The sequence below is a fragment of the Malania oleifera genome, chromosome 10, assembly GCF_029873635.1.
Source record: "Malania oleifera isolate guangnan ecotype guangnan chromosome 10, ASM2987363v1, whole genome shotgun sequence".
NCBI classification, from domain to species: Eukaryota; Viridiplantae; Streptophyta; class Magnoliopsida; order Santalales; family Ximeniaceae; genus Malania; species Malania oleifera.
In genome coordinates this window covers 43,904,222-43,926,503 of record NC_080426.1, presented here as the reverse complement: position 1 = coordinate 43,926,503, position 22,282 = coordinate 43,904,222, and positions in this window count along the sequence as shown.

Here is a 22,282-nt window from a genome sequence, read left to right as displayed (position 1 = left end):
ATTCAAAGATATTAAATCCTTACTCACTATCTCCTCCCAAGTTATTTTAGGTCTACCGCTATCCTTTCTACTGCCCCCCACAGTAACTAAGTCACTTTTATTATAAATATTTGTTAAAAATTATAAACACATTTTAGGGTTGTTATAAATAAGGAGCTGCATGCATGCTGCACATGTTTCGAAGTTTTTGAGTAATAATTATAATATAATAAGGTAGTATATAAATAATCTTTAAAAAATAGTAAAGATTTTTTTTTAATTATTTTAAGATTATTATAGATGGTTAATTGGTTATGGGGTATCTTTGAAATATTTATGGGTAGTTATGGAGGCAATTTTAGAAATTATAGGTTTTGAAATATTTATAAGTAGTTATAATAATATTTTTGGAATATTAAAAATAAGACCAAAAAGCATAATCTACTTTCTAATAGTAGAGATATATTAGTTGTTGCAACATCCTAAAGAAACGTCCACAATGGTTAGAAATAATAATATGAAGAATTTGATGGAATCGCCACTAACTTGTTAGTTCTTTTGGTGCAGTTAATTCACCTAATTACTACATGTTTATTGGTCTTTTAGATTAATTCTAAGACCAAGGGACTAATAGTCTCATTCTGCATTTATCAGAATTTGTACTAACACCCCATATACACCCGTTCTACGAACGATACATAATTAATTATAAAATATCCTTAAATTGATTTTAATGATCATTACTTCAAACAAATAAATAAATAAAATTAAAAGGAAGATTAAATGTAATAACCCGAAAAAAAATAAAAAAATTAATTAATAAATTAAAATTATTAATCAATTAATTTATTAAATATTATTAAATTAATATATTAAATAAAAAATAAAAAGAAATAGTATGAAAATAAATTAAGACTAATTCTTATTTAATTAATTAAATATTATTAAATTAATTAAGTAAATAAATAAAAAAGGAATAGTAAAAAAAATTTGAAATAAAGATATATATAAATATATATATAAGGTTATTGTAAAATATAAGTTTAAGTAAATATATATATATATATATAATATGATATTAAAATATATATATATATATATATATATATTAAATGTAATAAGATGGATTGGATTTGAAATCCAATCCATCATCTTCTTCACTGCGTTTCTCCCAGCTTCTCTCTGCCAGTCGTCGTCTCCATCTCCGCCTCCGCTTTTCTTTCTCTCCTTAATTTCGTCTGCCTAACGAGCGCCGATCGGAAAACGGAAGATGTCGTTAGATTCCTAATTCCGCCACCAACATTTCTATTGAAGCGGATTTGTCGTAGGAGTAGCGCGGCGTAGGCACCACTCGTGAGGAAAGGAATATTTCTCCTAATTTCTTATTAAATATGTTGTTAAATCGACGATCAGGCACCACCACGGGATCCTAGTCGTGATTGTTGTCATTTTAGGTAGAGTAAATTTTCAATTGAGATTTTTTAGACCCCACTCTAAAGCGAGAGTAGGATTTAGGAAATTTGGCAGATTAGTTGTATTTAAGGGTATAATTGTCTATTTTATATTTAAAGGCTTAGGAAATATTAAAATAGTATTTTATTTATGATTAATTTAATGAAATTAGGATTTTTGATTCAGGGTCCGAGTGAGCGCCACAGGTATTTTTCGGGGTCCCGGTTGGCATAGTTCAAGAAACCAAGTAAAAGAAATTATATATTAAATCAAATTTTATAAAATTAAAGGTAATAATTTATGTTATATTATATGTATGTTTTGGTGTGAATTATTAAAATGTCAACCATGTAAAACTATGATTTCTGAATTTAGGACTACTTATTTAGTTATGTATTTGTGGAAATGAACTGAAAAAAATGGAAGGAATTTTCTGAATAATTATGTAAGAAATTGAAATTGTATTTTCGGTAATTAAATGCTAAATGTGAGTTAGCCTATTTTACAGGAATATGTATGAATTTTACTATTAAATTATGTGGCATGAGATTCTGTGTAAATATATGTTAAATGTATGAGATGCAGGCTAAGTACGTAAAGTATTGAAAATAAAATATGTTATGGATTATGTTACTTGTGTATGTTAAATGCGACCATGTAAATGTAAGACAGTTGAAAGACAGTCATGTTAGCAGATTCTAGCACACTTCTATGCAGACTAATTGATGACAGCTGAAATGAACTGTAGACTAACTGATGATGACTAAAGACCAACTGTAGTACGAAGGAAATAAATGAAAATGCAATGTAATGATAAATGAATAAAATGACAAATGTGAACGATATAATGTTGATGATTACGTAAAGTGAAATGCAATGCAATATTTAAGCTATGAACATAAGCATATGTGTATGATTGAATAATGATAGAAAGAATAGTGTATTATGATATTAGAAGTATTTATATATGTAGAACATGTTACGTTTAGGCGGAACGCACTCTTCGCATGAGGGCTTGCTGAGTAAGGCGAGTGCACTAGTAGCTTTAGATGTGGCAGTAGCTGCATAACATACTAGGGTAGAGGGAACCTGCTTGTATGGGCAGGTAGATTCCCCTATCCTTAGGGTTTTTTCCGATAAGCTATTGTTGAATTGTGTGAGTACGAGATCAATCTAATACTTAAGGGCTTACTAAGAAATGTGAGTGCCCTGGTATGCTTTAGTTGTGACCTTAGAGTTGCCTAGTATCAGAGCAGAGGGATGCTACTTGTATGGGCGGGTAATCACCCATATCCTTAGGTAATCTCGTGGGTTAAACATTTGCATGTGTTTGATTAGGTCTAGAGAATGATTTCAGAAATTGTGTTAACGATTTGCAAATGTTATTAATACGTTGTTATATAAACTCATGTTAGTCACACGCTGTTTTAATATATTGTTTATTCCCTTACTAAGATGTGTCTTACCTGAATATGAATTCATCTTTTTCGGGATTTCCTCGAGATCGAGTTTAGAGAGTTCGAGGTTTTGTAGCATTTTTGGAAAATAGAAAGAGAGAAGGGTATATATTTTTATTTTAATTTTTAGATGTATAAATTTATGTTTTTTGTTCTATGTTTAGAGTTTTTTGATATAGGAATGATTGTCAATACTAGATGTTTTTGGGGATATTTATATATGTTGAATACAAGTGGATGAATAATTTATTATGGTTGGTAGATAGGGATAGTAAACTCTGGTATTATATTTGTAAAGATTATATTTATGTTTTTCGCTGCGTATATGATATTAACATGTGAATTATCAGGTATGAATGGATTAGTAACACTCCGGGCCCACGTAGAGGGTCGGAGCATTACATGAAAACCATAATGCGATTTAGGATTGTCTAATAAGACCTCCAAACGATGGGATCTTATTAGATAAACCCCCCTTATAATTAATTTAAGTGAGGTCTGAAATATTTTTTTACTCTTTATTAAATCATTGGGACGCATACAAAAATCAAATGAAATCATCAAATTTGAGGAAAAAAAATAGTCTTTTAAAATACTCCCAAAATTTTCCAAAATTTTATTGAAATTTTCTAAAATTTTCCAACATTTTTCTAAAACCTTTTTCAGATTTTTAAAGACTTTTCCTCATTTTTTGGTTTTTTTATTTTTTAATTTTTTTATTATTTAAGTCAAGATAACTCAAAATATTTTCATTTATTTTTTTCAATATTTAAAATATTTTTTTCTAATTTTTTTATTTTTATTTGATTTTTCCTTTTTTTAATAATTAAAAAACCAATTTAAAACAATAAATAAATAAATCAAAGATTCACAAAACAAACCGGTTCAATCGGTTTGAACTGGGTCTAACTCGATTGGAACAAGTGGGCCACGTGTCTGGCCGCAGTGGTGACACATGGTTTTTTTTTTTTTTTTTTCCTGATTTACTGTAGCAAAATGAGTTCAACATGACGTCACTTGCCACATGGCAACTCTTTTTATTTTCTTTTTCTTTTTGGAATTTTCTGCAGCCAGGTGATGTCACCCACCACGTGGTAGCTTTTATGACTAACTCTGAATATTTGACACAAATTACTAACGTGGCAGCAATTCGGCAATCCAGAAAAAACACATATCGAACTGTCAGGATTGCTCCACATCACCTTTCAAACGCACGATTCTGATTGTGCCACGTATCACCATACGAATGGTGACACATGTCCCACTAAGACCCATATAAAAACCTTTTTTTTTCTCTTTGCTCATATTGGCTTTTTGAGTCCGAACTCTATTTTGATACTGACAAAGTACAAGTATCTCATGTATGTGCCGAGTTCTTAAACAGGTTTATATCTTCTAGCGGACACATGAAAAGGGGAAGTGGAAGCCAAGACTAGACTTAAAGTGCATACAACTTGGTGTGTTCTACGATGAATTAAAGAGCAAGAGAATAAGACATATTTAGTTTCACTTGTAATGCGTTTGGTTTTTATATTTTGAGTCTATAATAATTATCGTCTGTAATAATTGCATCTCATGCATGATAAGGTTTAATGCTCAAAATACCATACAATGACCATAGGGATCCCTTATGTAACAACCGGAAAATTCTACTATTTTTTTAAGAGGGTCTCAACATGAACTGTATTAAAGAGGGATTAATTCCGACTCAATATTACGAAAAAACTACAACTCAATTATATGGAGCAAATAATGCAAGATTGCAAATACAATAAAAAATATCTTACGTACATATATGTAATCAAGATATTTGTTTAAAAACTACATTCATACTTGTCAAAGACATGCAACAAAAAATCATTTTAGGAATACTATTCTTCACATTGATTTATCAATTTCAAGTTAATAAAGAAAGTATTCATACGCAAATAGGAGGTTAAGAAGTGTTGTTTGAGTTTTTAGATAAATGAAATAAAAAGAAGTCAATACATTAAAAGATTTGGCAGTAAAGGGAGTTAATTTAATAAGACAAAAAAGGAAGCACATTAAGCAATTATCTAAAGAAATCTATCATAAGAAAATTGAAGAAAGAATTCAAACCCCAAAATCAAAAATGAAAATGAGCAATTTAAAGAAAAATTAGAAAGAGAAGTTTGTTTAAATTTACCCAAGGTGTTTTGGTCTAGGAAAAAGCACATGGTAAAGTTACCTTATACAAAAGATTTTAAAGAAGACAAAATCCCTACGAAAACAAGACCAATCGAAATGAATCAAGAATTACTTGAATATTGTAAGAAAGAAATTAAAGACTTATTTGAAAAAAGGTTAATAAGAAAGAGTAGGTCTCCTTAGAGTTACTCTGCATTCTATAATCAGAATCAAGTTGAAATAGAATGTCGAGCCCCAAGACTTGTTATAAATTATAAACTTTTGAACAAAGCTTTGCAATGGATTAGGTATCCAATACTTAATAAGAATGATTTACTAAATAGGTTATGTAATGCTGCAATATTTTCAAAGTTTGACATGAAATCTGGATTTTGGCAAATTCAGATTGCTGAAAAAGATAAATACAAAACTGCATTTACGGTACCATTTGGACATTATGAATGGAATGTAATGCCCTTTGGTCTTAAAGATGCATCTTTTGAATTTCAAAATATTATGAATGAAATTTTTAATCCTTATACAAAGTTTACAATTGTATACATTGACGATATCCTTGTATACTCTCAGTCAATAGAACAACATTTCAAACATCTAAACATTTTCTTTGAAGTAATTAAAAAAAAAGGTCTTGTCGTTTCTCAACCAAAGATTAAATTATTTCAAGTTAATGTTAAATTTTTGGGACATAATATTTATCAAAATATAATCACTCCCATACAAAGGTCATTAGATTTTGTCGATAAATGTCCAAATGAAATAAAAGATAAAATCAATTACAAAGGTTTTTAGAATGTCTAAATTATGTGGCAAATTTTATTCCTAATATAAGGATAATCTTAAAGCCACTATTTAAAAGATTGAAAAAGAATCTGCCAGCATGGACGGATGAGCATACTCAAATAGTTATTAAAGTTAAAGTCTTAGTCAAAACCTTACCTTGTCTCAGTATTCCTAATCCAAAAGTCTTTGTGCTAGTAGAAATGGATGCCTTTAATGTTGGATTTGGAGGTATTCTCAAACAATGATTATGACAAAAAAAAAAACTCTAGTCAGATTTCATTCAGGTGTCTGGTTAGGTCCTCAAGTCAACTATTCAATAGTCAAAAAAGAGATTTTATCAATAGTTTTATGCATTCAAAAATTTTAAGATGATTTATTCAATAAATAATTTTTGCTTAGAGTCGATTGTAAAAGTGCAAAGGACATTTTAGAAAAAGATGTCAAAAATTTTGTTTCAAAACAAATCTTTACTAGATGGCAAGTCATCCTTTCGATTTTTGATTTTCAAATTGAATTTATCAAAGGAACTTCAAACTCAATACCCGATTTTCTCACAAGAGATTTCTTAGAAGGAAAGAATGCCTCGAAGGAGAACAAGTGATTATTACTCAAAAGACACCTCCTCAAAAGATGTCCCAACTCAGAATAGATTTTCACCCCTTACAAAACCCTCAACAGTCCAAACCCCTTCATTTAAGGAAATCAGGGAAGGTCGGCAGAGTTCTTCCTCTTCTCAACATAAGTCTACAAAGGGTTACATTAATAAGGATATCATCGAAGATTTGTTTCCCATTGAACCCAAATGGGAATCATCTTCCCCCTTTGTTGTTATCAAAAGTTATTTCTTCAAAGGATGTCACTTTGACACTCCTGACCCTCTAAAGGATCAAAAGTTTTATGAATTAATTTTAATTGAAACAAATTCAATTTTCATATATCATAATTATGATCTTTAAAATGTTTCAAAAGTAAAATTTTCAGAAATCAAGATTTTAAAAATTATTACTCCTTTCGAGTGGGGTCAGTACCCACGCGTCTCAAGACAGTTTCGACGCGTCTTTTGCCCTCAAAACTATGATTACAAAGACTACATTGATGCCTGGTTCAATACAATGTTCGTTCGTAACTACAATCATTCATGGTTTATCCATTTTGATCAAAAGATTTTGAAAAAAATTCCCCAAGTGGTTTTTATCATGGTTCCCGTTCTTCAGTTCTGAAAAATGTATTTTCCCATAATCAATTCAAAATGATTTTCAATTGTTTCAAAAGAATTTTCATCACCCTCAGGACTTGTCTCACAATTTTTTATAACCTGAATTTTTTGTTGGGACTATGTTATAGCTCTTCCAGAAGAAAGTTCAATATGTTTTGCAAAAACTATAAGAACAATTTACAAGGTCAGATGGTGGGACAAATTTACTATGCTGGAAGGCAAGGTTCGTGCCTGGCTTGTTCAAGCTTCTGGATATGATTCTCCATTACAAGGTTCATATCCAAAGTATTACGTAAAGAATGTACAAATCTTAATTTTTAAATTGGTTTCTTTACAATTTCCATTATTGTGTATGTATTTTCTATTTTTATATCATATTATATAATAATTGATATGTTGGGAGTTTATGAATCTTTGTGAATTTCTTGAATTTTTTTGAATTGTTATAATATTTTTAAACTTTGTGAATTTGATGCCACAAGCTGAAAAATACCACTCCTTAGTTTCATTGTTTAATTTTAATTGTCTATTTATTTCACTTAGTATCCTCATTATCATTATAATTTTGATTTTTACAATTTACTTTTGTTGTACATTAAAAATTCTTTCTACATCATACAATTCTCTAATTTTCTATGTAGCTTATATTAATAGAAGGTGCTCTAATTATTATCATCGATTATTATTGATGGCTTTCTCTTCTTTTTTTATTTTAAATTCTTACTTTTCTCTTGATTTTTATTTTTTATTCCCACACATATTCATTTAATTTTTTTTAAATATTTTAAAAATAACAAATTGCAAACTCAATTTAAACTAGTAGAACTGATCTGCGCTTCTTGGTGGACATACATATGTATTTCAATAATTAGTTTTAACAATAATATCATAATTTTAACACATTATTGTTTTATTATTTGTTCAATATAATTGACAATGTTGCGGGGTAAAATTTGTTAGGATGCTCCTTCGACTTCCGTTGACCTGAAAGGGGAATAAAAGAAAGGCTTGGAGGACCCGGGGTGTACTCCGGGGGATCACTCCGATGCCTAAGTAAGAGGAACGCTTTTAGAGAGGCTGAATGCAACAGTAGAATCGTGTTGAATGACTTACCTTGGCATTTTCTCCAGATCTCTTCTTATAGGGGCTCGAGTTGACCGCAGGTTGGCTCGAATTTATTGCGTGGGGGCGTGAATCGCTCTCCAGCAATAAGTGCGTGCACCTATTACTCGGCTATTAAAGCCGCTGGCGTGAATCTTTCCTCCTCTTTATTAGGTTGGAGCTAATTACTTGTTTGGATGTCAAACCCGGAGAAGGTGCAAGATAGGCGTTGACCTGCCCTCATTGGCTAGGTTATTTTCGGCATATCAGTTGTCCCCCCCTCAGTTTCAAATTTCTGGACAGAATTTTGAATAATTGTTTTGTCTGCATCTTCCTTTTAAGGGTTTAATGTTCCCAATCTATCTTTCTTTCCTCTTCTTCTCCTCCTTTTTTTTTTTTTTTGCATGGTTTACCGAACGAGTTGCTGAACAGCCTGTGACGAGCTGTCCGAGCTGTTTTGTCCGCCCTATTCGTGCCGAGCTGTTTTGTCCGAGCTGTTCAGGCCGAGCTGTTTTGAAGAGCTATTCGTGCCAAACTGTTTTGCCGAGCTGTTTTGTCTGAGTTGTTCATACCAAGCTGTTTTGTGTAGGGAGGTTGTCCGACCCGCTCCGTGTAAGGAAATCAGCCGAGCTGTCTGACCTGCTCCATAGAGGGGTGTTGGTCGACCTGTCCGACTTGCTCCATGAAGGGAATTTGACCGACTTGTCCGACTTGCTCCATGAAAGGAATTTGGCCGACCTGTTCCATGGAGGGAATTTGGCAGACCTGTCCCATGGAGGGAATTTTTGCCGACTTGTCCAAGCTGCTACATGAAAGGGGTTTGGCCGACCTGTCCCATGGAGGGAAGTTGGGCGACTTGCTCCATGAGGGGAAATTGGCCGACCTGCTCCATGAAGAGAATTTGGCAGACTTGTCCCATAGAGGGAATTTTTGCCAACCTGCCTCCATGAAGGGAAATTTTTCGACCTGCTCTATGAAGGGTATTTGGCCGACCTGTCCCATGGAGGGAAGTTGGCCGACCTGCTCCATGAGGGGAAATTGGCCGACCTGCTCCATGAAGAGAATTTGGCCGACCTATCCCACGGAGGGAATTTTTGCCGACCTGCTCCATGAAGGGAAATTTTCCAACCTGCTCTATGAAGGGTATTTGGCCGACCTGACCGAGTTGTTCCATGTAGGGAGGTTGTCCGACCTGTCCCATGGAGGGAAATTGACTGAGTTATCTGAGCCGCGCTTATATATTGGGCTGTTTTTGGCGTTCCGTTTCATGTCCGTCCATCTAGCCTTTTTACAAATGAATTATGCTCATCTGCTGGGCTGTTTTGGCCTTACGAGTCGTGCTCATCTGCTAGGTTGTTTTTGGCCTTACGAGTCGTGCTCGTCATTTGGACCACTTTGCCTTATGAGTCGTGCTCATCTACTTGGCTGTTTTTGGCCTTTCGAGTTGTGCTCGTCATTTGGGCCTCTGTTCCTGAGGAGTCGTGCTCATCTGCTGGGCTATTTTTGGCCTTACGAGTCGTGCTTGTCGTTTGGGCCTATAAGCCTAATGAGTCGTGCTCATCTGTTAGGCCGTTTTTGGAGCCGCGTTTGGCAGTATCGCCTCGGCCGCAGGTGAGTCATACTTAGTGAGTCGTGCTCTTTTATTAGGTGTCTCATCTACTCATTTTTCCAAGGCGTCGTCATATCCTTCTTTTCATGTGAAAGATTGATGAATGCATGTTTTAAATGCACCATACCTTGGGAAGTGGGTCGGATGAAACGTTCTTATTTATGGTCCCTTGTCTGATGTTGTATCCGAGGCGATGAGGTCTTTCCGAGGCACCGTTTGTCCTCGGGAAGTCGCGGCTGTGCATATGTCAGAGATCTTCTATGGGTTTATGGGATTCTCTGTGTCCTTTTTCCCCCTCGAGACGCAATCCTTTTTTGCAGATGAGAAATTTTGAGATTCCCGACTCAGGGATTCATGCCGTCTTCTCTTTATAAAGGTCAGGAGACTCCTTCATTCTGCACACATCTTCCGGGTCGAGGGCTCCTTCATTCTTTTCTCTTTTTCAATCCACGGGGTCCCCCATCTGTCGTTAGGTATGCTCTGCCTCTCTACTATATGTTTGTTTTGTTGTTCTTCATGTTCTTCGCTGTTCTTGCATTAACTTTGTGTGTTTGATCTTTTCTTGTAAGACGGCCTTGCTGTTTGTGTGTGGAATTTTACTGTTTTGATCTACTTGGGCATTTTTCTTCTTTGTTTTTGTTGGGTGCTTGCCCGTTTGATCCGTTGGTAAGGGTATTGTTTCGTTCACGCTTTGTTTTCCCTATGGAGTCTTCTTCACAGCCTTTGAGGGTTCTTACTATGGTGAGGAACGCTTGTTGTGGCCTCACCCCCTCCGACTTACAGAATGTTTGTTACTTCTTTGCTATACCACAGGGTATTACTGTTAGGTTACCCTCTGTTTCTGAGTCAGCCCTTAATCCAGGTTCCGAAGAACTCTGCCTCTATACAGATTATTTAGATTTGGGTCTCAGGCTCCCTTTCCCCCCTTTGTCTCTAATGTATTACGTTTCTACCGGATAGCGCCTTCCCAACTTGTTCCGAACTCCTATCTCTCGCTCACTTGTTTTGTCGTCCTTATGCTCCGCCTCGGCCACCACCAAAATTTCCTCTCTTTAGGAGTTGTTTCCAAATGCGAACACATTCTGTAGAGAATGAGTTATACTATTTCAACTCTCTACCAGGCTATAAACTTTTTTCGCCGGGCAGTTCTTCCATACATAACTGGAAGTCTCGGTACTTCTTTGCTTCGGGGGAGTTGAACTACACGGGCTCTTTGGTCTGGTCTTCTCCTCTTGATGGTAACGTGGTCTATCCCTTATCCACCTTCTTTTGCAGGCCTACCAGTATGTTATCCGCTGACTCAACTTTTTTCCTTTCGTTCCTTTTCCTTTGTAGTTCGGGTACGTCACCTTCTTCCAAGGCTTTCGCCCGACGAGCAGGCCATCCTGAAAGGGCTTTGAGCCCTTGGCGAGTAGGGTATTATCCCTCATGAGGAGCTGCTCTAAGAGCATGTCCTCGTTCAGTGGGGGATCAGCCCCGTTTCCTCAAGTCTTTCCTCGCCTCTGATTTCTATATGTATGTGTTCGAATATTATCTCTATTGTTAATGTTAACTCCTTTTCTCTCTATCCTTGCAGATATGGACTTCACTAGATATGAATCTCTCATAGGGGAAGCTAGGAAGCAAAGGGTGAGTAGGAGTAGGAAGAAAAGAAGGGAGATTGAGGGAATCATCCCAAAGGGATGCACCCGCTACAGGTGATTCTGGTGCCCATCCAGAAGAGATCAACGCTCCCTCAGCCTCTTACTGAAGTGATTTTTCACGAGCCGACCCATTCTGCCTCTGCTCTCCGTCGGGCGGTGCACACTGAAGATTTTGTGCAGGCCCAGTGCACTCTTCCTGATGCTCTTTCTGCGAAGATCCGCCACACCTCATACCAGGTGTATATTTCTTCAACTGGCTTTATTCTTCTCCCTTTATACATAGTTTTGTTGACTGTTCTGTATTTTTGTGTTCTTCCTTAGCTAGCGACGATGGTTTTGGCCCAGAAGGAGAAGGTTGTCGAGATGTACCGGCAGACCTTGGACGCCAGGGGGAAGTACGTTGTTGCTCAGAACGAACTGCGTGAGGCTGAGGTCCATGAGCAGGCTTTGTAAGTCGAGGTTGAGCGCCTTCGTAGGGAGGAGCTACCTGCCAGGGAAGCTTCCGCTGTTGCTACTGCCTCCGAACTGCAATAAAGGAGTACAAGGACTCCAATTAGTTCGTCATTGATACTTCCAAAGCTTATCAAGTGGGATTCAGGAGGTGCCGAGACCAAGTCAAAACCAAACACCCTGAGCTTCCGCTGGACGGTGTGAGCTCACATGGTTATGGCAATGAGAGTCCTGAATCCTCCGAAGATCTGGACGAGGATGAGGAGGGAGAGGAGGAGGAAGCTAGAGAGGGAAGTAAAGCAAACTAGTCTATAGGAACTGAACTTGTAATATATAAATTTTTAAAACTTTATTGATGTAGTACAAATATTGTAATTGGTACTTTCATTACGGCACTGCAAGAAGCGCTTTTTAAGAATAGTATTTTTTTAACATATCCGAGTTCCATGTGTTCTTAATCTCTTTCCCCCCTACATCTTCCAACTTGTATGTCCCTGGCTTTATCTTGGTTGTGACTCTGTATGGGCCCTCCCAATTGGGCTTTAACTTGTGCGACCCTGACTCGGATGGGTTGTTCCGCGTCTTCCTTAGTACTAAGTCTCCTGGCTGGAAATTTCGTAGTTTGACGCGCTTGTTATAGTACCTAGCTACTTTCTGTTGGTACGCTGCAACTTTTAGACTCGCCAGGTCCTGTCTCTCTTTCAGTAGGTCTATTTTTGATCTGAGCTTTTCGTTGTTGGTCTACTCGCTGAAGTATTGCCTTCGCCAGGAGGGTATCCGTACCTCTGTTGGGATGACTGCTTTTGTGCCGAAGGCGAGCATAAAAGGGGTTTCCCCTTTTGCCACCCTCTTGGTGGTGTGGTATGCCCATATGAGTGAAGGGAGTTCCTTTACCCATCTTCCTCGCATAGATTCGAGTCGCGTCCTTAATCCGTGCAGTATCGTTCGATTCATGTTCTCTACCTGTCCATTGCATTGGGGGTGCGCCACTTATGCGAAGACAAGCTTAATAGATAGGTCCGAACAGAACTTTTTGAAGCGTTTGTTGTCGAACTGCCTCCTATGGTCCGTAACTATTGCCCAAGGGATTCCGAAACGGCAAACCACTGATGTCCACACAAAGCGCGTAATGTTCCGCTCTGTTATGGTGGCTAGAGGTTCGACCTCTACCCACTTAGTGAAATAATCTATTGCTACCAACAAAAACTTTTTTTGGCCAATCATCTACGGTAAAGGTCCCAGGATGTCTATCCCCCACTGTGCGAAAGGGCAGGGACTGGTTAGAGGGAAAAGTAGACTAGAGGGTAAGTGTGGTATTGCTGCACATCTTTGACATTTTTTGCATCGTTTGACGAGCTCGACCGCGTCCTTCTTCATTATGGGCCAGTAAAATCCCTGCCACATGGCCTTGTGGGCTAGAGCCCTACTGGCAAGGTGGTTTCTGAAAACTCCTTCGTGGATTTCCTGTAGTATGTACTCCCCTTCCTCATTGCTTAGACACCGAAGGTAGGGCAGTGTTAGGGATCGCCTGTAGAGCTCCCGGCCCATCAACGTATATCTTACGGCTTTCCTCCTCCCCTTTAGAGCTTCCTTGTTGTCCTCTGGTAGAGATCCGTCCTGAAGGTATAGGAATAGAGACGCTCTCCAATCGTCCTTGCTGATTTCGGACTCTACTGAGTTAATTCTGTCCTCCTCGTATGAAGGTTTCCCTATTCGTTCTAGATAAATAGCGTCTCTCCATTCCGAACTGGTTGTTGAGGCCAATTTCGCGAGTGCGTTGGCCTTTTTGTTCTCTGCCCTTGGTATGTGTTCTATATTGAACTGAACGAATGCTTTTGCGTATTCTCGGGCCTTAACGAGATATTTCTTCATTCTTTGATCCCTAGCTTCAAATTCTCCTTTCAACTGCTCTACCACCAGTTGGGAATCACTCAATACTTTGATCTGTGCCACCCGTAATGCTTCTGCCAGACGTTGGCCTGCTAACAAAGCTTTATACTCCGCATCGTTGTTGGTTGCTGTGAACTCCAGCTTTAGTGTGAAAAGAGTTTCACTGTCGTCCGAGGCTGAAAGGATGAATCCAGCTCCCCCTCCAGCAGCGTTAGAGGACCCATCAACATGTAGTGTCCATACATCCGACTTAGTGGATGATTCGGGGAGCCTTTCTGCTGTAAAATCAGCGAGTACCTGGGCCTTGACAGCTGGCCTTGGTTGATACTGTATGTCGAACTCACTTAATTCGATTGACTACTTCGTCATCTTTCCCGAACTCTCTGGCTGCTGCAGAATTTGTCTCATTGGTAGGTTTGTTAACACAATTACCTTGTGGGCTTGAAAATAGGGCCTCAATTTTCGTGCTGCACAGATGATGGAGAATGTGGCTTTTTCCACAGTGCAATAGTTCTTTTCGGCTCCACTCAACACCTTGCTAGTGTAATATATGGGCTGATGCTTCCTGCCTTCTTCCCGGACCAAGACCGAGCTGACAACATTTTCCGTGGATGCTATATATAGGTAGAGACCTTTCCTATTCTTTGCCTTTGTCAAGAGAGGAGGGGATTCAAAGTATTGCTTAAGCTGTTTGAAGGCTTTGGCCTGCTCCTCCCCCCATTCGAATCCTCCCTTCTTCCGTAGTGCTCTGAAGAAAGGTAAGCCTTTGTCCCCTGAGCGGGAGACAAACCTGCTGAGAGAGGCTATCCTCCTAGTCAAAACTTGGATCTCCTTTTTTGTCCGCATAGCTTCCATTTCCAGCAGCACTCTTATTTTATTCAGATTTGCTTCTATACCTCTATGAGTCACCATAAAGCCCAGGAACTTTCCTACAGAAATGTCGAATACACACTTCGATGGGTTCAGCTTCATGTGGCACTGGCGAAGGAGCTCGAACGTTTCCCTCAAGTCTTTACAATGTTACACTGCTTCCATGCTTTTTACCAACATATCGTCTACATACGCCTCCATTGTTTTTCCTAGCTGATCTTTAAAGATCTTGTTCACCAATCTCTGATATGTGGCCCCTGCATTTTTTAAGCCGAAAGGCATCACCCGGTAACAATACAAACCCCTTTCGTTGATAAAAGAAGTTTTTTCTTTGTCAGCTCGACTCATAGGGATTTGGTTGTACCCTGAGTAGGCATCTATGAAACTGAGGAGCTCGTGCCCCGAGGTCGAGTCCACTAGCTGGCCGATTCAAGGAAGAGGGAAGTTGTCCTTCGGGCATGCCTTGTTCAAGTCTGTGAAGTCTATGCAAGTGCGCCATTTTCCATTCGGCTTCCAACTAAAACCACGTTGCTCAGCCACTCCGGGTAGTCTACCTCCCGGATGAAGTTGGCCTGCACCAGCTTCGTCACTTCCTCATCGATTATTTTGATCCACTCCATCGCAAAGCTCCTTTTTTTCTGTTTCACAGGTCGGTGGTTGGGGTCAACCTGTAGCTTGTGCTCTATGACTGCAGGGTCGATGCCGGGCATGTCTGCGGCTGACCAGGCAAACAAATTAGTGAATTCGTCTAACAATTCACTCAGCTCCGCTTTCAAGGTGTTGGGTAGGTGACTTCCGATCTATACACTTCTCTCCTGGTGGCCCTTCAGGGGTATATGCCTGATGTCTTCATCTACTGTACTAATTTGGGGATATTCTCCCCTTACTTCTAGATCTTCTACTGTTAGAGTTTCTCTAGCTTCCATCTTCCCTTTCGGGGGCATAAAATAGCAGCTCCGAACAGCAGCTTGATCTCCCTTAGCAAATCCTATCCCTTGTGGTGTAAGGAATTTGATTTTGAGGTGGTATGTTGACGTTACAGCCCGAACTGCGTTAAGGAAATGGCGACCCAAGATGACATTGTACACTGAAGGTCGGTCGACCACAAGGAGCTCCGTCAGCGTCGTGACTTGCTGCGGGGTCGTCCCTATTGTCACCGGTAACGTGATTGTACCCAAGGGGTGAACAATGTCTCCCCCGAATCCTACCAGGGGGGTCAAGATCGGTTTGAGTCGTTCCATGCCGATCTTCATCTCGACCAGGACTAACTAGAACATGATGTTAGCCAAGCTCCCATTGTCTATCAATATGCGTCTAACCATGTAATTGGCCACAAGTAGGGAAAGCACCAGGGCGTCATCATGTGGCTACTACACCCCTTCTTCATCTCAGCTGTCAAAGGTTATGATGTCATCTTTTTTGTTTCATTTACTACTGGTTTCCCCCTTCTCCATTGATAGCACCTGTTTAGCATATCTTTTGCGGGCACTCCCGCTATCTCCTCCACTAGCGGATCCTCCGAAGATCACCACGATCTCCCCTATGACCTGCTCTTCTTTTTCTTTTGCGCCATGCCTCCTCTGCTCGAGTGGTTCTCGCGTTGGATCTTCTTTCTTTACAAACTTTGACAGGTGTCCTCTTCTTATTAGGACTTCGATTTCTTTCTTTAATTGAATGCATTCTTCTGTGTCGTGGCCGTGATCCCTGTGAAATGCGCAGAACTTGGATATGTCCCGCTTATGAAGAGGCGTTCGCATGGGTTCAAGCCACAAGATGTAATCCTTCTTTCTGATTTGCATCAGTAATTCCGAGCGCGGTATGTTCAGGGGTGTGTAGGTGGAGAACTTGTTGTGCTGTCCTCTTATCTCTTGACCCATGTGCAGCGCACTATTCTCGTGTCTTTTTGCGGATCTATAAGAATCTCCTGTTTCCCTACTATTGTTTTTCCTTTCCCGCTCTATGCGACTTCCTCTCTTATCTATCATCTCCTCTAGATTGATGTATTTCTGTGCTCGGACCATCAGCTCCCTTATATCTACCGGCGGATTTTTCCCTAGCGAGTATAAAAAGCTTCCGGGCTGGAGAGCTGTTGTCAGGGCTGCTAAGGCCAACCACATGTCTAAGTTGCGGATTTCTAGGGTTGCCATGTTGAAGCGATGCATGAAATTTTTTAGAGTCTCCTGCTCTCCTTGCGCCATACTCATAAGATGGCCCGTTGTTTTAGCAATTCTCCGGCTGCTAAGGAAGTGGCCGGTGAACAGTTGTTCCATCTCTGAGAAAGAACCGATGGATCCGGGTTGCAGTGTTCGGTACCAATCTCTGGCAGTACCCTTAAAGGTAGTTGCAAAAGCTCGACACATGATGGAGTCTAGAGCCCTTTGCAACTGCATCAACATTTTAAAATTATCCAGGTGATCAATTGGGTCAGACAAACCTTCGTACCTTTCAAAGGTGGGCATCTTGAATCTACTTGGCAATGGAGACTCCATGATTTCTTTATTGAATGGTGGCTCTGAAGACCTCAGGGATGCTTCCCCGTAGTAGGGTTTGGTTCTACCCTCTTTCATCATCTTCTTTATATGATCTATCTTTTTGATTCTTTCTTCGAGCTCCATGGATCTTTGCTGATTGACGTCCACACTGTTTGCGTCTTTTACCTTCTTGTTGAGGTACGTTTTCTCCTCGTTCTCCACTGGTTTGTTAGCCTGCTTGTCTGTGCTGGGGTTCTCTTGTGGTTGGTGGAGGACGTGCCCTTCTTGAATCTTTTGTTGTAAAAGTCGATTGAGCATGTCCTTCATTTCCTTTTGGAAAGCAAGGAACTCCTCCCTACTGACACCCGATGACTCCACAGGCGCGGAATGAATGGACTAGGACGATTCTTTTGCAGCAGGGATGGAGGTAGAACTGTGTGAGGTAGGCATTGCTGGAATGTTGAAAGTCGAGAGTAAGATATTATCGCCTCTTAAAAGCAGGTTTCCATAGATGGCGCCAACTGTTGTGGGGTAAAAATTTGTTAGGATGCTCCTTCGACTTCCGTTGACCTGAAAGGGGAAGAAAAGAAAGGCTTGAAGGACCTGGGGTGTACTCCGGGGGATCACTCCGATGCCTAAGTAAGAGGAAGACTTTTAGAGATGCTGAATGCAATAGTAGAATCGTGTTGAATGACTTACCTTGGCCTTTTCTCCAGATCTCTTCTTATAGGGGCTTGAGTTGACCGTAGGTTAGCTCGAATTTATTGCATGGGGGCATGAATCGCTCTCTAGCGATAAGTGCGTGCACCTATTACTCGGCTATTAAAGCTGCTGGCGTGGATCTCTCCTCCTCTTTATTGGGTTGGAGCTAATTACTCGTCTGGATGTCAGACCCGAAGAAGGTGCAAGATAGGCGTTGACCTGCCCTCATTGGTTAGGTTATTTTGGGCGTATCAAACAAATATAAATTAATTTATACGAATAATATCATATTTATCAAAATTGCATGTAGTATATAAAACTTTTAAAATATTATGAACATGTACATATATATAAATTTATTTGCGGCAGATTAATTTGAAAGTAAAATTAATTAAGAAAAATAAAATACAAATATAAACCATAATAATATTGAATGATGATTTAAAATATAAAATTTGAGTAAAATTTAAATACTTTATTTTATAATATATAGAAAGTTGAACACTTATTAAATTACTTGTGTTTTTGTAATTGTATATGTGGACATATATTTATATATAATTGTAATATTTTGGTATTACAAACTTTTAGTAGAAGGTCGGTGAGAAAACAATCACTTATTTTAATTTTAATGTATATAGTATATGTAAACAAAAATGTAAAATGGTATATATATTTTTTTGTATTTTTGAATAACATTAATTAAAATTAATTCTATAATTTTAGTAAAAAAAAATTGTATTGTATTGTATATATTATACTTAATATTTTAAAAATAGTTTCAATCATTAATGCTAATGTTAATGTATATAATTTATGTAAACAGAAATGTAACACAACAAATATATTTACATATTGTTGATTAATATAAATTACAATTAATTTTATACTTTTAGTAGATGTAAATATAAATCAATGATAAAGAAATATAAAAGTATTGAGAAAGAAACTAATGGAAAGTTGTTGAGTTGGGATCATTTTTCAAAAAATGATTTAGTAAAATTATTTTGTGTTAAAATTTTTAAATTTGTCTAATAAAAAATATTTTTAAATAATAAAAAATTAATGGGGTCAATTTATAAATAGAGAGAAGAGTTTAACAAATAAATTAAAAAATTTAGTGGAGCTTGTGTGGGGCCAAAGAGAGAGAAGAGTTTAAAAAATAAATAAGGTAGTGCTTGAGAGCGTAAAAAGTTTAAATTTAAATAAATTTGAATAAATGAAATATAATTTCATATATCATTTTATTTAAATTTAATATAATTTTATATATTATTTTGTTTAAATTCAATAGTAAGAAATGATTTAGAAAATTAGTGGGACTTATGTGGGCTTGCTAACAGTGCCGAGAGAGAGGAAGGGAAAACATATGAATATTTTTTTTTTAAAAATTGTGGGGCCCATGTGGGCCCCTCATCTCATAGAGAAATATAATTAAAATTTTTAAAATAGTGGGTTCCCCATGACTCCTTTGTTATGAGAGAGTGTGGATGGAAGAAGAAGGAGTTATTTATTTATTTATTTAATTTAAAAATATTTAAGAAAAGTTCGGGAGAACTTTATTTCCTCATTTGATTCGTCTTGAAAAACACTAGATTGTCCAGCGTTTTTTAAACAAAAGATGTTGGGTGGTCTAGCGTCTTTTATTGTGGGAGAGGTTATCGTTTTTGTTAAGATTTAGAATTTTTAGTACAAATTTATATTAGTTTGTGATAGAAATTAGTACTTGATACATTGAATTTGATTGTATTGAACCAAATTTGGTGATTTGAAGCATCATTTGGGAACCCCTAATTTGAGCTTAGGGTTTTTTTAATGTCTTAATTTGTTCATATTTAATTTATTTGAATAAATGATGAATGCATATGAAATTGTGTGTTTGATAGCATGAAATTATATTATAATATTTGTATTTTATTTTTATCTTTTGTTTATGTTAGAGCACTAATTTAAAAGGTTGTCATGTATGCATTTGCTAAATTTATTTTGTTTCCAAATTTTTAATAAGCATGTGGTAGATATTAAATATTACATGTTTCTTCTCTATTAGTTCTACCTTTAATGTATTAGGTATTTGTTGTATTAATGAATCCTTAATATTTTAGCAAGTGCATCTATTTGAGTGGGGGCAACTATTTGTGAAGGCTTCATGATTTGTATACTTCAAATTAGAAATTGTTGGTTATGTACAATGTTAGCTACACATAACATGATTTGTAAAGTTGAAGGGAAATGGTATACACAACATGACAACACGTGCAACATATGCAACGTCACTAGTTTTATTAAAAGAAGAAACTTTAATAAAATGTTGTCGTTTTAGTTTCCTTTTCTATACAGAAGTCATGCAAAGTATGTTGAGTAATTATTATTATTATGATTATTGAAATTATGATAATGATAATGGCTCTATATTCCATATTGCATACAATTTTACATCGAGGGCATGCCATAGACGTAGGGATATGCAAATCAGTTGGTTTGAAAGGGTAGGATTTAGGGAAGGGGTAGGGTATAAGGAAGAAATTATACAAAGGATTTGTCCCTCCATATGCATATGTATCTATTTTATAGGTGTAAAACATATGGTCATGATTTTCATATTTATTAACATTGAATGTTAGAGGAGGATGACATAGCGAAAATTGAATATGCTTTCCTTTTGATTAAGGACTCCTCGATGGGGTGTTAGATAACAACAATCAAACCCACCTTAATCTTAGAAGATTAAGGTGATAATTAGGGTGTTGGAATCCTTTATTTTGCTTCCCACTTATTATCTCCAACACCAAAATGCCAAAGCTAAAGACATCATATTTTATAGAGTACAACCCATCAATTACATACTATGGGGACATGGAGTCATATCATATTAACTATGAAAGATAGTTTGTTGTTTCTGTTGGCCCTGAAGTCAAGTCTAGAGGGGAAGGTGAATGGACTCTTTTTCTATTTTAGCTTTCCTCTACAAAATAATAATCTTAACAAAATACAAATGATTATATCACAATATATAGAACGTAAATCATGCACAAGATATAAATTAAAGAGTATAAGGAAGAAAAGCTTGACAAACGATATTAACGTGGTTGAGTCCCTTGCCTACGTCCACGCCTTGAGACACACTCAAGGATTCTCAATCCATTATTAACCTCTTTCACCGACGGAGAAGCCCACATGGGAACAAATCCCTTTCGCTCACCTAGAGCCTTTCAGCAAGGTTCACCAAGAATCCTTACAATTTGGTTTACCAAAAACCTTCACACGGGAACCAATCCCTATTACTCACAAAGAAACAACGGAACCAATCTCAATTGCTCACAAAAAACCTAGACAAAGGAACCAATCCCTTTAAAACTTGGTTTACAAAGAACCCTTACAAGATGAAAATGAATTACAAACAAAGCTCCTTGAATGAGTGGATATTTGAGACAATAAAATCCTCACACTAATCTCTCAAAGTAATGAATCACAACAAGGAGTAGAGAGCAAGAGAGATAGTGAGCACTTGAGATGATGAACTAAATGCAAAGTGCTTGTGAATGATATTCAGAAGATGTTAATCACTAAGATCCATCTTTAAACAAGTCTTTGGACTTGTATTTATAGGCAAATTGGACTACTAAAAGTTTTATGGTCATTGACTTAACAAAATAATTTTTTTCTTTGAAAACTAGTCGTTGCGTGTAGAATCTCGATGCAAACCATTGACAGATTCTGCCAAATTGTAGACGATTTGCACAAATCGTGGCGGTTTGCTCAAACCGTGGACGATTTCTTCTAAGCCCAATTAACTTTCTGTCTAAAACCGTCGATGCACCTGGCCAAAGTGTCAACAGTTTGCCTTGTTTCTACATGAACTTGATTTTAAGGTGCATGAATGAGGTTTAAACCCAACTGGGAACAAGTCTTTAAAAGATTACAATACTAAGATGATTTAAAACTTGTCTCATATTAAAATACATCTGAGTATGGGATATTTTTATCAAACTCTTTGTTTTGTCTTTAAAAACCATAAGTATTAAACTTATGACTTAGTGAAATCCTATATACTCTTATGAAGTAGTATACACGGGCAATTTGCTCGACTCTTGCTCAATAAACATGTGTGAAACAAAACTACAAGAGTTACAACAAATACTACCTCAAACACATTAACTTCCATTGGTATATTCTTGAGATCTCTCAATTAAGTGTCCTCGGATCTTTGCCTATTTGAGTGTCAACTCGATCTTTGCCTATGAGAATGTTCACTTGATCTTTGCACAAAATTATTTGTGTGATTTTGCCACTTACACCTGCCACAACTTAGTATGCAAAGATTAGTTTAACTAAGAACCACTAATGTGATGTAATCATCAAAACATGACAATTAGGATTATGTGTCCACTTAGGCTAACAATCTCTCCATTTTTTATGATGGAAAATCATTGGTGTTCTCATATAATTGTAAGTTCTCCCTTAATTTTTGCATATATTTAAATAAGATGAAA